This window comes from Porites lutea, chromosome 3 (assembly GCF_958299795.1).
Source record: "Porites lutea chromosome 3, jaPorLute2.1, whole genome shotgun sequence".
NCBI classification, from domain to species: Eukaryota; Metazoa; Cnidaria; class Anthozoa; order Scleractinia; family Poritidae; genus Porites; species Porites lutea.
In genome coordinates, this window is record NC_133203.1 from 20,409,471 (window position 1) to 20,416,447 (window position 6,977).

A 6,977-nucleotide genomic window follows, 5' to 3' on the forward strand; every position below is an offset into this window, starting at 1 on the left:
AGAGAGCATACGTTGTACTGGTCAACAACAATGGGATGACGGAGCTGCAGGGAAGAAAGCACGTTTTCGTTTGCAGTAGCAAAATTTCTTTGCTCCTCTACAGCTAAGGTGTCTTCTTGCGAGACCTCAACCTGTTGCTGGCACACTTTTAGTGCCAGTCGCGAGAAAAAGGAGGACACTTGCTGTAGTGTCAGGAATTCAGAAACAACAAATAACCTTTCCCCATCTTTGCACCTGGAACAGCGCATTTCCTTTGCTACAAAGGCAGGGTCAATCTTAATGCTGGTGGACTGGCCGATATTGAACTTTTCCTCCAAGTAGGTTTTCCGCTTTTGGTTAAAACGGTATGGTTTCTTCACTTGTTTCAGCACCCACCCTTCCTTGACCTCCTCACCTTGATGTGAACTGCCAACTGAGCTTAGTACTGCTCGCAGTGCAGGAATAAGCCCTACGCTCTCCTGCAGGCAGGTGGTGTATTGATGTTTGGCCAAATCCATCAGGGTGTGCCTTTCTGGAGACAGGGTAAAGGCCTCTAAGGACAAGTGACGTTCTAGGGCAGATACTCTTTGAAAAACTTTCACACGACCTTCCTTAGGGCCCGAAAAAGCACTGAACAGATGCCTTTCAGGGCTACTTTGCTGAACTTTGAGAACTTCAGGGGCTGCCTGGGGTCTAGCATGCGTTGAAGCCGATTTTAGAGTAATTGGTTTAAACCCACCAGCCGAAAAAAGAAACAGTAAACCAGCTATAGGTCACATCTGTCAAAAGAGTAGGAATATGAAGCATACGTTACAGCAGAGTTACTGAAATGAGTGATTGGAAAAAATATTTATTTTCTGTGTGGTGTAGTAGCAAAAACCTTATCCCAGTGAGGTTACCAAAATTTTCAAGAAAATGATATTAAAGGGAAAAATATTTCTTTTACGTCTCCATTGTTTCATGTGCTGCGTTTTACAAAATACTGTGACAATAGCTTGTACCATACCTACATATGGGAGTAGCAACGGAAGTCTGCTATCCCCACCAGTTAAGGACATTCTCCCTTTTTATTTTTAACTTCCCAGAAATGACACTGACCTGGAACCTTTTCCGAGGCTATGGTCTTTCCACGACCAATTGCATAAGTACGCCAAGCTTGAAGGGAGTCCTCCGTGAACAGAAAGTTATTTATCTTGCTTATTCCAGACATCTTTTGAAGCTCCACAGTTTCTTCTATTGAAAGCAGGATAGCAACTTAGAAACCTTCCACCCCTTTGTAGGATAACAAGGCCTCCTTCATCTCTGCTGTTGTTGTGACATTGTTGCCCGCGTTGATGTACGTTCAGATGTGGTTTTTGCAAGTGGCCGCCAACCTGTCCTCCACTCCCTTACCTCCTTGGGGGTCACTGAAATCCATATGTATAACTTTGATACCAGTTTGACTGCTCGAAGGTACGACAAGCAAGGATAGTATTAGCTCAGTGGTAGCATCGTGTGTTGTCTTACCGGAGATGGCAGTATTGCTTCAGGCTCTTCAAGCAAGGTGAAAAACGAAAACAATGCCATCCGAAATCGGATTTCCGACTTTGACAAGTGACTCTTGATAGCAGCTGTATTTCATTTTTGTACATCCAGTGGAAAAAGACAGTTAAAAACATCACAAGTTGACACAAAACTCTGTCAGCTTCAGCTGTCAAAGTAAACAAGATACAAGATGCTGCATAAATTTTCCACATGAAGTCACCTGTCACATAAAAATTGGACATAGAGTGTGACCAATGCGTGACCTTGGCAAGGAAAGGTCTTCCCCGCCGGTATTTCTAAATGACCTCCTGAATTTTCGCATCCAAGGTTAGTTAGAAATCAAAATCTTAATAGTACAGGGCCATAGTGACATAAACACAACATATTTCATATGAATTTTTAAAAAAATAAACTTGAGCCTGCAATCATTTGAAAACTAGTAACTTGTCAGTGGATAACTTCAAGAAAGTACTTCACCTCGATGGGTTGACACCTGAGCCCGTGATACGGTCAGGTGATACTGGTCAGCGGATACCTTGTTTTGACAGCTGTCAATTGATCCATGGATATTATCCATGAAATCCATGATTGATCCCAACATTGATGAGCAATCAGTTTTCTCCTGGGCTCCCAAAGTGGTTAGAATGTGTGTAAGTAAACATTGGTTCTCTTGTGGTGTGGGCATACGGTCTTCCTGCATAGCTGTCTGAATTTTCGCATCTCAGGTCAGTTTGAAATCAAAATTTTCATTGTGTGGCACATAAACACAACATATTTCATATGAATTAAAAAACTTGAGCCTGCGATCATTTGAAAACTAGTAACTTGTTAGCAGACAACTCCCAAAAAATACTTGACCTCGATGGGTCAACACCTGAGCCTGCAATACGGTCAAGTGATACTGGTCAGCAGATACCCTGTTTTGAAAGCTGTCAATTGATCACAACATTGATGTCCAAAATGGGTGTATTATCAGTTTTCCTGTGCTCCCAAACTAGCTAGAAAGTATGAGATTAAACATTGGTTACCTGTGGTGCAGACGGACGGGCTGTGTACGGTCACATGATTACCAAATTTTCTGGGATGGGTAGATTTCCTTAGCTTTGGACCTCCGCTATTAACGAGAACATTAGTAGCAATAAGAAAAAGAAATAATTTCAATAACAAATCGTGGGCTTCCTTTTGGATCTTGCTCACAAATATGTCAAAGGTTAATTTAGTCCGATTTAGTGTTTTCATCTGTCCCTTACACCAAGTTGACACACTTACCAGAAATGATGTCCCCAACCACAATGTTGACCGATTACATTGTGGGCTGGTACACCCGGACCTCTACATCTGCCCTATTCTCTCTCTCTGCCGCGCATTACTTCTACATACTGAAAGTAAAAGTACAAGCAAATGAATAAAGAATGGTACAAATGTTTGGCAGAGACTGGCAGCCTGAAAACACCCAGAAGAAGTATAATAGAAAATCTTGTACAGCACAAGCTCAATTAACGTTAAAGGTTTGTTTTTCTCTCTTTCTATTCGTTCTACCAACAGTAAAGTGAAAAATGTTATGTTTTTTAATATGATCATTCACCATAGGCAAAGTTTATTACCATTTACTTCAAACAAATCCAGTGCCTTGTTACAAAACAGCAGCTAATTGCAGGCCCAAAGTGATATTGAAAGTCTGGAATTGTTGCAGAAGCGTAAATACAAGTATCTCACAGTACCTTCATTGTCGAATTGTGAACCTTTGAGTGCCACATGTATATGGCACTGGCTTAAAACGTCATTACATTCTGATATCAGTTCTCTGTCGATAAAAGATGTATAAAGAAGTTATTAAGTTCTCGTTGAACGTACCAAGTCATGCAAGTAAGTTCACAAGTTCAAATAACAACTCATCAGCCTCAAATAGGCAATCAATCTTGGCATATAAACAAAGTGAGCAGGAAAAAGAAAGACTACTAGTGGACAGGGAAGTCACAATCATAGATTGGGTTTTCTTGTTTTCACTTTTGAAACAGAACAATTCTCAAATTGAGTTCCCGAAAACAATTAATTTATTACCTCTTCTCATTAACGTCTAGTAGCTGTTCCATTCAGGTGCATTGTATGACCCTTTTCACATTGCATACAATTCCAGCAACTGCTTTTTTGAACTTACTATGAGAAAGAAACAACAGGAAGTTCTGTTTTCAGAGTATATGGTTATGGGAAAAGAAGAAAAAACATCTGGAATTTCCTTTTCTTATCGTTTTCCGTTTGCCCTCTTTTGCAGCGTATTTAGATTTTATTTGAAGCCCCTATGTCTATTTCATTAGTTTAGAGACATGGATCTAAATGTTCTGTGAAGAAGCCAAAACCTACACATAAAGCTGGTACCCTTCTCACTCCTTTACACGATACAATAAATCTATAATATTTAAGATAAGCCCTTCTATGCCCACCTTAAAATTTTCGCTGTCTCTTTGGTTGGCCTGTATCTTAAGATAGAGACCAGTGTGGAGTCTTAATGACTCTGTAATGGACTGTGAAGGTGCCAAATATAAAGGCAAAATTCTTTGTGGCACTCCATTCAAACAGAGAAAGTGAGAAAGTGAGAATTATTCTGATTCCTTTCTGTATCACATTTTCGGTTCAGATAATTTTATGTTTCTTTTCTCTACGAAAAATAGCTTAACCTGGGGTGTGAAATAGGAAAAATTAAACTTCAGAAAATCGTAGGGAATTTATCAGATTATAAGAAACAAATATTTTCAAGAAAAAAATAACTGTCCCATGGACAACTTTTAATCCTTCTGGCCCCAGTTGTTCAAAAGGTGGATAGCGCCATCAACGATATAAATCTCTAACCAGCGGATAGAGCAACTGGTTTCCCTAATACTTATCCACTGGATAGAAGTTTATCCGGTGGATAGCCCTACCTACCCAACTTTTTTAACAACTGGGGCCTGCTCTTTTACTAGTATTGTTAATAAAGTATTAAACGAACAAGCAGGTCACATACTTTCAAGGGTAGATGTCAAGTTATAAGTTACTTGCGAGTTATTGTAATATACCATAGCAATGTAACACGCAAACTGTATACGAAAATCCTGAGAAAACACCTCCATGAACGTGACCTTGAAACAATAGGACCTGATTTGTTGGCAACTGGGCCCTCCCCAATGCAATGGGGCAATTTGCCAGACCCTAGCCATTTACGGGGTGGTGCAGCAGCAACTGCATTCTTTCACCATATCTGTGATTATATTTTATTAGAGCAGCCTTTGTATATCTTTAAATTTGAACGACAGTTCAAAATATTCGCAGATGGCTTACAGTGTTTTCACACTGAATTTTGAGAGGCCTTCATGAGATTTTAGCTTTTACTTTGGAAGAATTTGTCCGGGGAGAAAAAAACCCAAAGTGGGTTGTCTTTGATCTTATCAATTTAATTTAATTTTGCTTCAAATTATTCCATATTCTGTCACAGCACTAGTCAAATGCAGCTAAATCCAGTGTACTATGTACAATTTATCGATATTTATCCTTTACAAAGAACCGTAGCTTTGAAAATTACCAAATTTTGGCCATCGGTTAAGCCAGAAAAAGCACTCTCAGACAGGAAAAAGTTTCGTGCTGTACTGAAGCACAGAAAAAGGTTTTGCAAAAAATAGTTCGATTTTAATCATTCCTCGTTAAGCCCTTTTCACTCAAAAAATAAAGGGATGGTTAACTCACGATCCCAAACTCGCTGGACCGCTCTTAGATGGACAGCCATTTGAGTGTCAAAAAAACTATTCAATTGCCATCAAGGGTGTCTTCATGAGATTGAGCCATTCAATTTCCTCTAAATAATAATGAGCCAAAAATTATAACAGTTGGCCAAAAGAAGCCTCCACAGTGCTTGACCCAAAGTGTTATCGTCTGTCAGTGCTTATACAAGTACCAGCCCAGATCGGACTCAATAGCTTTAATCCATAACTCAATGGTTAATTAGCTTTCACACAGTTCTCAGATGTACAAAATGTATCAAAAGCTTAATCACCTTGTACAGCATCTCTCTCCCAAGGTACTTGTTCACTGCATGGATAGCCTAGTATAGCTGTCTTTACAATAGCATCTGAGGATACCATACAGATTTAAGTCAAATTCTTTTCAGATAATTTTTCGTGCACAGTTATGTACAAACAAACACGCACTTACAATTAAATATACCTGCCAAATGTTTCTTACTTAATAATAAAGATCGGTATTGTGACAGATTCCAAAAGGATCATAATTATTCAACGTCCTCATCCTGAAAGAGTCCTTAAATGCATAGAAATCACAAGTGAAAAAAAAACTTGCTTTGTTCCCCTTTCGGTAAATAACAAAGATTTGAATAAACTGCGTATGGGGCTAAAGCATTAATCAAGAGCCTTTTCGCTAAATGGTCACTTGAATAACAAGGCAGTGTAAAATGCAGACTGAGGACTGACTGTGGACTATTGTTTTTAAGGTTAGAAAACAATGGTAGTATTGTTGTCACGTACTCATTTGCATGTGCAAACAATAGTCCTGCCTTATACACTGACTGCTTGAATGACTCAGCTGATTGTGGCAATATTTTCATCGCTCAAGAACAAAATTGAAAAAAAAAAGGTAAGTTTTGTTTTTTTTCCTTCAAATATTAGACAGTTCTCACAGTAGTATATACGTATACATTGCACATGTAAGTACAATCAAATCACTGAAACTGGGCAAATTAAATCATCATTTTATCTACATTAGCATAATATGACTCACTCTCACCTCATTTTCACCTCATATTATATTGTATCCGTCGCCGTAATTTTTATGCCATCTTCAAAAAATTGTAATTGAGGAGGCCTAATTAACATAAGCTCTTTAGTTTCTTTTAGGCCTCCTCGCCATCTCTTCCTACATTTTTTTTTTTGGCATCTTTTTGTAATTATTGTAATCGTGTGGCAAATAAATAAAATACCTAAAATACCACTACCTCATGTGAGACAACCTACCATATATGGTACATGTGATGCTATCAGCCATTGTGTTAAGATCTTTATGTCGACAGCAAACAGACAAATTTTAATTAATGTACAGTGGTTACTCATGCAGTTCAAAGTTATATTTAAAACAATCAGTGCAAGCTGTTTTCAACTACTTTAAGTTAAAGTTTTAGTGATCTGTACTTGGTAACCGTCAGACAATGAAGTTAAATCGAGTTTAAAAACACCCTCAGACAGGATCAAGTAATTTAAATAATTGATTTAACTGTATTGAAATAAGGAACATTCCATAGGCTAATATTGAACTTCAATAACTAAAACCCTAATTAATCTCAAGAATTCTGTCAAAATCTATTTGTTTAATATAGCTGGGCTCATTATAGCGAGGTTCATTTGCACATACTTTAATTTACTGCAATTCTACCGGGTGTTTGGTTTTTTATTATGACAATGTCTTCATTATAGCGGGGTTCAATATAGCAGGGT